Consider the following 10,882-nt stretch of genomic DNA (forward strand, 5'->3'; position numbering starts at 1 on the left):
TTCAACAACTTGAAGAACAGATTCAACTGGGAATCCGTTCAGTGGAAGAAAAGGGAACTGTAAGAAACACAGAGACTGTAAGAATGGCCTCTGAACATGAGCTAGAGAGCATCAAGGCGCAACTTCTCCGAGCGCTGGAAGCCAAAGTACAAGAGGAAAAGAAGGTGAAAGCATTGGAGGAAAAGGTGGATGAAATGGAGAAGACTCTGACCCACAGTGTTCCCGTGGAAGAGTTAACGGTCAGCCAACTCCTTCATATGCTGAAGGACAAGACTCTACAATGGGAACAATCTGAACACGAGCTTCAATCTTCAAAGGGAAGGAGTTCGGAGCTCTCAAAAGTTATGGAAATAGCTGAGGTTGCAACACAGATTTTACAGGGATGCCAAAAGTACGCTCAATCACGTCAATGTGAACAGCAGAATGTTGAAACAGCTGCTCCAGTAGAAGGATTGAATAGCCTGATCAATCAATCCCCGAGGGAAGGGGAAGTGTTGAAATCACAAACGAGGTCATTAGTGAAGGATTTGCAGGAAACCCAGGAAGAGCGGGATGAATATGAACGCATGAAGAAGTCTCTTCAGGAAAGATGTCTAGGGAGGGAACAACAGTCGGCTAACGTCCAGTTGGGTACGGAAGAAGTAGCAGGCCCTCTCGCTAGACTAGCTCAGGACGACACCGAATATTACCATGACCTGTTGAGTGACACGGAATATTACGATGACTTGGTCTGCCCAGCTTGTGATGAAAACTCCCAAAGTGCAGAAATCAGGATGAAGCACTTAAAGTCTAAGGAACATAGGGAGATGGTGGTGCTACAGCTGGCAGCGGATAAGGGAGCCCCGAGAGTCTCCAAGAAGCAGAAAAGAAAAAGACGAAGCAGAAGACGATAACCATCTAAATCATTATCACTTCTATCAGATCATGCATGTGGGCCCACGAAGGGGGCCAAATCAGTTGGAAAGTAGGAAAAATTACCAAGGCAGTCCAGCTGTTTGTAAAAGTCAGCACTGCTGGTTCAGCAGGACGGAAGTTCAAGCTGTTAAGCCAAGGGAAAGACTATTGGATGAGTCACGCTAGAAATGTGAACCGGCTACACCACAGAGATGTTGTTCGGACCGAGTCAAGACCAGAGACTGAATCTGTGAACTGTTCCCGCAGAGACTGAATCTGTGAACTGTTTCCCGCAGAGACTATATCTGTGAATTGTTTTACATGAAGTTGATTATATGTTATGTTTAATGGGGAATAAGTATGTTGTAAGCTAAAAAGGGAGGATTGTAGTGTATGTACCCGTCTACCTTTAAGAGAACTATTATATGTAACCGTTCACCTTTAAGAGAACTATTTTAGGTGTGGCACTACTTTGTTTGGCTTCTGTATACGGTAATACCGACGGTGACCACACCAGTATATAAGTGTTGTGCCAGGAGTTATTGGGCAGATTCGCCCTGACCTTCGAATAGTAAAGTCCTGTTTTAAGTTACTCTTGGAGTCTGTGTATTAATTAACTAAACAACACACAGACTTTACACAGGTGACAACACTACTCTATGTCCCGAAGGTCCCACCGAGCTGTGAGTGTCTGCGCTGGTGCTGGGTGCGCTTAATTCTGCTGACGCTGCACCCTCTGAGGTTGCAGCTTCCTCTGAGGAGTCTTGATGTTCAGGCTCTTCCTCCTGGCTAGTGGGGACGGGTGCTTGCGATGGTCCTGTGGGGGAGTAAAGGAAAGAGTCAGAGATGTGATGCCAAGGTTACATGCACATTGCATATTGCAGATGATCATTAGTCCATCTGTTAGAGCTTCAGAATCATTATCAGCGACTCATGCAATGTCAATGAGAGAGATGGAAAACTAGTCTGTCACCAGCTTGCTGTGATGCACCCCTCTGTCCGTCCTCCACTTGTGCATCATCCTCCACTCCTACGATCTCCAGGACCGCCTCCTCCCAGGGGGTGAGGTGGGCTACTGAGGGTGGCCCTCCTCCTGTCCTCGCTCTTTTTCGCTTATTGTGTGCTCTTTTTTTCCTGCAATGAGGGAGACAAGTGGAGTTTGAGAGAGAATGAAGGAGTGAGTGTAGAGATTCCATAGCATAGATACTTAGAAGGAGACAAAGATGGAGTGAGGCGGCAAGACCAAGGGCCCTCCCTGTGTGTTGCCAGTTGTTTTCATAGCATCACAGTGATAGGGAGTGTGAGGGCTGCATAGTCAAATAGTTAGGTGAATGTGAGCATAGAGAGAAAGGGAATGGTAAGGGTGCATGGATGTCAGTGTCAAATGGGATGTGGAGGAAGAGATTGCTAAAGCTGAGTGCTGGTGAGGAAAGGCAATGGGGCTCAGATTGAGGGTAATGGGAAATTCATACTCACTTTTCCAGTGCGCAGAAGTTCAGGAAATCTCTTCCTGCACTGAATCCAGGTTCTGCGGGTTACCGATAAGGAGTTGACCCCCTCTGCCACTTGCAGCCACACAGCCTTGGTCTGCTGGGGAGGCTCCTTCCTCCCTGATGAAGGGAAGAGCACCTCTTTATGAGCTCTTGCTCCCTCAACCAGAGCCTGCAGGGCAACGTCGTCAAATCTTGGAGCAGACCTAGGTCTTTCACTGGCCATTCTGCCTCCAGGTCCCTGTAGCATGAAAGGCCAAAAGGTTGGCAGTCTGCAAAAAAAGCAAGGCTTGTTGCAGACCTTAACTGCAGCAGCAATGATGATGTCATCGGAGGCGACTTTCAGACTGGAAAACTCATTGGCCATGGGTTCCCACACATTGGAACTCAATTGGCCAATTAAGTTAAATTTGCATCAATCTCCCACATCGATTTAAAATCGTGTGGATAACACGAAATGCGGATTACACGACCCCAGCCCGCCCCTGAATTAAAATCCAGCCCTCTCTCTCTCAAACACACTCTCTCTCTCTCTCTCAAACACTCTCTCTCTCTCAAACACTCTCTCTCTCTCTCTCTCTCTCTCAAACACTCTCTCTCTCTCTCTCTCTCTCTCTCAAATACACACTCTCTCTCAAACTCTCTCAAATACTCTTTCTCTCACACCCACTCTCACACCCACTCTCTCACACCCACTCTCTCACACCCACTCTCACACCCACTCTCTCACACCCACTCTCTCACACCCACTCTCTCACACCCACTCTCTCTCAGTCACACTTCTCTCACACCCACTCTCTCTCACTCACACTTCTCTCACTCACACACTTCTCTCACTCTCACACACAATCCCTCACTCTCTCTCACACGCACTCTCTCACTCTCACTCTCACACACACTCACTCTCTCAAACACTCTCTCTCACACACTGGCGAATTGAATAACTAGGGCTGTAGAGAGGGCTTTAAACTAATTAGTGGGGGGGAGGTTTTAAGAGAACGAAAAATAAAAATGACAGCGGAGAAGGCAATAGAGCAAGGTAGTAGTGGGGAAATTAAAAACCAGAGCGTGTCAGGAAGGGACAGAATGTATAATGATAAAGGTAAAGTAGTAAAAGGGGTAAAAGCAGGAATGAATTGTCAGAAAACATATTTGAAAGTTCTTTATCTGAATGCACGCAGCATTCGTAACAAAATTGACGAGTTGACGGTGCAAATAACTACACATGGGTATGATCTGGTGGCCATTACGGAAACATGGCTGCAAGATAATCATGAATGGGAACTAAACATACAAGGGTATTTGACAATTAGGAAGGACAGACAGGAAGGAAAGGGAGGTGGGGTTGCTATGTTAATCAAGGATGGAATCACTGCAATAGTCAGAAATGATATTGGGTCAAAGGATCAGGACAGTGAAACAGTTTGGGTGGAGATAAGGAATAATAAGGGGAAAAAGTCACTAGTGGGCGTAGTCTATAGGCCTCCTAACAGTTGCAACTCTGTTGGTCGGAGTATAAATCAGGAAATAGTTAGGGCTTGTAATAAGGGAACAGCTATCATCATGGGGGATTTTAACTTTCATATTGACTGGACTAATCAAATTGGGCATGGCAGCATTGAGGAAGAGTTCATAGAGTGTATTAGGGATGGGTTCCTTGAGCAGTATGTAACTGAACCAACCAGGGGGCAGGCAATCTTAGATCTGGTCCTGTGTAATGAGACAGGATTAATAAAAGATGTCCCAGTAAAGGATCCCCTTGGAATGAGTGACCATAATGTGGTTGAATTCCAAATTCAGTTTGAGGGTGAGAGAGTTGGATCTCAAACCAGCGTACTAAGCTTAAATAAAGGAGACTATGAAGGCATGAGAGTAGAATTGACTAAAGTGGACTGGGAAAACAGATTAAAGTGTAAGACGGTACAGGAACAGTGGTCTACATTCAAGGAGATATTTCACATCTTTCAAGATAAATATATTCCACTGAGGAAAAAGGGGAGTAAAAGAAAAGACAGCCATCCGTGGCTTAGTAAAGTAATAAAGGATAGTATTCGACTGAAAACAAGGGCATATAAATTAGCCAAATCTAGTGGGAGGATAGAAGATTGGGAAGCATTTAAAAGCCAGCAAACAATAACTAAAAGATTAATTAAGAAAGGGAAGATAAATTATGAAAGTAAACTAGCAAAAAATATAAAAACAGATAGCAAGAGTTTCTACAGCTATATAAAAAGAAAAAGGGTGGCTAAAGTGAACGTTGGTCCCTTAGAGGATGGGACTGGGAAACTAATGGTGAGAAACATGGAGATGGCAAAGACGCTGAACAAATATTTTGTATCAGTCTTTACAGTAGAGGACATTAAAAATATCCCAACACTGGATAAACAGGGGGCAATGGGGGGGAGGAGCTAAACACGATTAAAGTCACTAAGGAGATGGTACTCAGTAAAATAATGGGACTTAAGGCGAATAAATCTCCCGGACCTGATGGCCTACATCCTAGGGTCTTGAGAGAAGTGGCGGTAGGGATTGTGGATGCATTGGTGATCATTTTCCAGAACTCCCTGGACTCAGGAAAGGTCCCGGCAGATTGGAAAACTGCTAATGTAACACCCTTATTTAAGAAGGGAAGTAGACAAAAAGCTGGAAACTATAGACCAGTTAGCCTAACATCTGTGGTTGGCAAAATGTTGGAGTCCATTATTAAGGACACGGTAACAGAGCATTTGGATAAACATAATTTAATAGGACAGAGTCAGCATGGTTTTACGAAGGGGAAGTCATGTTTGACAAATTTGCTCAAATTCTTTGAGGATGTAACATACAGGATGGATAAAGGGGAACCAGTGGATGTAGTGTATTTGGACTTCCAAAAGGTATTTGACAAGGTTCCACACAAAAGATTACTGATCAAGATAAAAAATCACGGGATTGGGGGTAATATACTGGCATGGGTGGAAGATTGGCTATCTAACAGAAAACAAAGAGTTGGGATAAATGGTTCGTTCTCGGGCTGGCAATCAGTAACTAGTGGTGTTCCGTAGGGGTCAGTGCTGGGACCCCAACTCTTTACAATCTATATTAATGATTTGGAGGAAGGGACCGAGTGCAACATATCCAAGTTTGCCGACGATACAAAGATGGGAGGGAAAGCAGTGAGTGAGGAGGACATAAAAAACCTGCAAAAGGACATAGACAGGCTAAGTGAGTGGGCAGAGATTTGGCAGATGCAATATAATGTTGGAAAGTGTGAAGTTATGCACTTTGGCAGAAAAAATCAAAGAGCAAGTTATTATCTAAATGGAGAGAAACTGCAAAGTGCTACAGTACAAAGGGATCTGGGGGTCCTGGTGCATGAAACACAAAAAGTTAGTATGCAGGTGCAGCAGGTGATCAGGAAGGCCAATGGAATCTTGGCCTAGAAATTCAGTGGGCCTTGCGCCCACTTAGCGCCTAAAGAGGTCTTTTGCGCCGGCGGGGTGGTAGCGCTGAAATTGAGTGCAGCGGTATTGGCGGCGGTAGCCGTTAGCGCTGCGCCGGGACCGATGACGTCATCGGTGTGCGCGGTGGCCCGTAACGCCCCGAAACCGCGCCGATCCCCATATTTATTTGCGCCCGCCTCCTCCGAAGCGGGCGCAAACAGCGAACAGAAAACGGGGCCGTCCTGCTGCCATAGTGGGGCGCTTTAAAGCTGAAGGTGCGGCCGGCCGCTTTTTCGGCGGCCGCCTGCCCGCACCTCCTTCCCCGGCCTCCTCCAACCCCCCCGCGGCATTGCCGGCTGGTTTCCGTGGAGCCCGGCACTTCTCCGTTGTGCCGGGCTCTTTTGCCGGCACTCGCGATCGGAGCTCCGGCCGTTGCAGGCACCTCCCCCTTAAGAGAAGGGGGAGGCCTGCAGTACCGCAGCCTGCCGCACCGCATCGGGTGGCGCTGCGGCAACTAGCGCGCCGATATTCAGTTGCAGCGCCCCAAACGGAGGCGGGCACACCCTGGTATAGCGCCCGCTTCCGAATTGGGGCGCAGAAGACGAATATGCGGCGTGCGCTAATGCCTCCCTGCCCAGCGCTAACTTTTGGGCGCGAGCGAACTGCCCGCGCCCAAGTGAATTTCTAGGCCCTTGGCTTTTATTGCAAGGGGGATGGAGTATAAAAACAGGGAAGCCTTGCTGCAGTTATACAGGGTATTGGTGAGGCCACACCTGGAATACTGCGTGCAGTTTTGGTTTCCATATTTAAGAAAAGATATACTTGCTCTCGAGGCGGTTCAGAGAAGGTTCACTCGGTTGATTCCAGAGATGAGGGGGTTGACGTATGAGGAAAGGTTGAGTAGGTTGGGACTCTACTCATTGGAGTTCAGAAGAATGAGAGGCGATCTTATCGAAACATATAAGATTGTGAGGGGGCTTGATCGGGTGGATGCCGTGAGGATGTTTCCACTGATGGGTGAGATTAGAACTAGGGGGCATAATCTTAGAATAAGGGGCTGCCCTTTCAAAACTGAGATGAGGAGAAACTTCTTCACTCAGAGGGTAGTAAATCTATGGAATTTGCTACCCCAGAGAGCTGTGGAAGCTGCAACATTAAATAAATTTAAAATGGAGATAGACAGTTTCCTAGCAGATAAGGGAATTAGGGGTTACGGGGAGAGGGCAGGGAAGTGGACGTGAGTCTAGATTCAGATCAGCCATGATCCTATTGAATGGCGGAGCAGGCCCGAGGGGCCGTATGGCCTGCTCCTGCTCCTATTTCTTATGTTCTTATGTTCACTCGCACACCCTCACACACACACTCACTTCCACAAAATCTCTCTCTCTCACACTCTCTCACTCACACACACTCTCACGCGCACACAGTCTCTCGCACACAATCTCACTCTCTCACCCACTCTCTCTCACCCACTCATTCACAGTCTCTCTCACTCACACACTCTGACTCTCACTCTCACACTCACACTCACTCACACTCTTCTCTCACTCACACTCACACTCGTGCACACTCTCACTCTCTCAAACACTTTCTCCCTCTCACACACACTCTCACACTCACTCGCACACACGCACACTCACTCATACTCACTCTCTCACTCATACTCACTCTCACTCATACTCACTCTCACTCATACTCACTCTCACACTCACTCACGCACTAGCACTCACTCACACTCACTCACACTCACTCACTCACTCACACACACACACTCTCACTCACACTCTCTCACACACACACTCTCTCACACACACTCTCACTCACACACACTCTCACTCTCTCTCTCACTCTCTCATACACTCTCACGCACACTCTCTCTCACACTCGCACACAATCTCTCACTCTCACACACACTTCTCTCACTCACACTCTCTCACACTCACTCTCGCGCACACTCTCACTCGCGCGCACACTCTCTCACTCGCGTGCACACACTCTCTCACTTGCGCGCACACACACTCTCTCGCACGCACACACTCTCTCCCGCGCACACACTCTCTCTCTCGCGCACACACTCTCTCACACACGCTCTCTCTCACTCTCTCACACACACTTCTCTCACGCACACGCTCACTCGCGCGCACAATCACTCGCGCACACATTCACGCGCGCATGCACTCACTCGCACACTCGCGCACACTCTCACTCGCGAGCGCTCACTCGCGCGCGCGCACACTCACTCGCACGTGACACTCGCGCGCACACTCACTCGCGCGCACACTCTCACTCGCGCGCACACACTCTCGCGCGCGCACTCGCGCGTACACACTCTCACTCGCGCGCACTCACACTCTCACTCGCGCGCACACACTCTCACTCGCGCGCACACTCTCTCACTCGCGCGCACACTCACTCGCGCGCACACACTCTCACTCGCGCGCACACACTCTCAATCGCGCGCACACACTCTCTCGCACGCACACTCTCTCACTCGCGCGCACACTGACTCGCGCGCAGCTGCGCACTCGCCTGCACACTTGCGCACACACTCTCTCTCTCTCTCTCGCGCACACACTCTCTCGCGCGCGAACACACTCGCGCACACTCTCTCTCTCACTCGCGCGCACACACTCTCACTCGCGCGCACACACTCTTTCACTCGCGCGCACACACTCTCTCGCGCGCACGCACTCGCGCGCGCGCGCACACTCACGCGCGCACACTCTCTCTCGCGCGCACACACTCTCACTCGTGCGCACACATTCTCTCACTCGCGTGCACACTCTCACACACTCACACTGTCACTCACAGTCTCTCAGTCACACTCACACTCACTCGCACATACTCTCACTCACATACTCTCTCACACTCACATGCACGCTCTCACACTCGCTCTCACACTCGCTCTCACACTCACACTCACGCACACACTCACTCTCACACGCGCTCCCTCACTCTCACACTCTCTCTCTCTCACTCACTCTCACTCTCTCACACACTCTCTCACTCTCTCACACACTCTTTCCCTCTCTCACTCACACACACACTCTCTCACTCTCACACACACTCTCTCACTCTCACACACACTCTCTCACTCACAAACACTCTCTCACTCTCACACACACTCTCTCACTCTCTCTCACACACACTCTCTCACTCTCACACACACACTCACTCTCTCACACACACACTCTCTCACTCTCACACACACTCTCTCACTCTCACACACACACTCTCTCACTCAAACACACACTCTCTCACTCTCACACACTCTCTCACTCTCACACACACCCTCTCACTCTCACACACACTCTCTCACTCTCACACACACTCTCACTCTCACACACACTCTCTCACTCTCACACACTCTCTCACTCTCACACACACTCTCTCACTCTCACACACACTCTCTCTCTCTCACACACACTCACTCACACACACACTCTCACTCTCACACACACTCTCTCACTCTCACACACACTCTCTCACTCTCACACACACTCTCTCACTCTCACACACTCTCTCTCTCACACACACTCTCTCACTCTCACACACACTCTCTCACTCTCACACACAATCTCTCACTCTCACACACACTCTCTCACTCTCACACACACTCTCTCACTCTCACACACACTCTCTCACTCTCACACACACTCTCACTCTCACACACACTCGCTCACTCTCACACACACTCTCTCACTCTCACACACACTCTCTCACTCTCACACACACTCTCTCACACGCACACACACTCTCTCACTCTCACACACACTCTCTCACTCTCACACACACTCTCTCACTCTCTCACACACTCTCTCACTCTCACACACACTCTCTCACTCTCACACACACTCTCTCACTCTCACACACTCTCTCACTCTCACACATACTCTCTCACTCTCACACACTCTCTCACTCTCTCACACACACACTCTCACTCTCACACACATTCTCTCACTCTCACACACTCTCTCACTCTCACACACACTCTCTCACTCTCTCACACACTCTCTCACTCTCACACACACTTTCTCACTCTCACACACTCTCTCACTCTCACACACACTCTCTCACTCACACACACACTCTCTCACTCTCACACACACTCTCTCACTCTCACACACTCTCTCTCACTCTCACACACTCTCTCACTCTCACACACACTCTCTCACTCTCACACACTCTCTCTCACTCTCACACACTCTCTCACTCTCACACACACTCTCTCACACTCACACACACTCTCTCACTCTCTCACACACACTCTGACTCTCACACACACTTTCTCACTCTCACACACTCTCTCACTCTCACACACTCTCTCACTCTCACACACACTCTCTCACTCTCACACACACTCTCTCACTCTCACACACACTCTCTCACTCTCACACACACTCTCTCACTCTCACACACACTCTCTCACTCTCACACACACTCTCTCACTCTCACACACACTCTCTCACTCTCTCACACACTCTCTCACTCTCACACACACTCTCTCACTCACACACACTCTCTCACTCTCACACACACTCTCTCACTCTCACACACACTCTCTCACTCTCACACACACTCTCTCACTCACACACACACACTCTCTCACTCACACACACACTCTCTCACTCTCTCACTCTCACACACAGTCTCTCACTCTCACACACACTCTCTCACTCTCACACACACTCTCTCACTCTCACACACACTCTCTCACTCTCACACACACTCTCTCACTCTCACACACTCTCTCCTCTCCCACACACACTCTCTCACTCTCACACACACTCTCTCACTCTCACACACACTTTCTCACTCACACACACACTCTCTCACTCTCACACACACTCTCTCACTCTCACACACTCTCTCACTCTCACACACACTCTCTCACTCTCACACACACTCTCTCACTCTCACACACTCTCACTCTCACACACACTCTCTCACTCTCACACACTCACTCTCTCACACTTCTCACTCTCACCTCTCACTCCACACACACTCTCTCACTCTCACACACACTCTCTCACTCTCACACACACTCTCTCACTCTCTCACTCTCACACACACTCT

The 10,882-nt window shown here is 49.1% G+C and overlaps 1 protein-coding gene across 4 annotated transcripts in view; it reads left to right on the forward strand.

Moving 5' to 3' along the window:
• Positions 1 to 10,882, forward strand: part of adamtsl3 (ADAMTS-like 3) — a 782,675-nt gene that overhangs the window by 138,846 nt on the left and 632,947 nt on the right. The window lies entirely within an intron of this gene.

Source organism: Somniosus microcephalus, chromosome 27 (assembly GCF_052327205.1).
Source record: "Somniosus microcephalus isolate GS21.2 chromosome 27, FLI_Smic_1.0, whole genome shotgun sequence".
NCBI classification, from domain to species: Eukaryota; Metazoa; Chordata; class Chondrichthyes; order Squaliformes; family Somniosidae; genus Somniosus; species Somniosus microcephalus.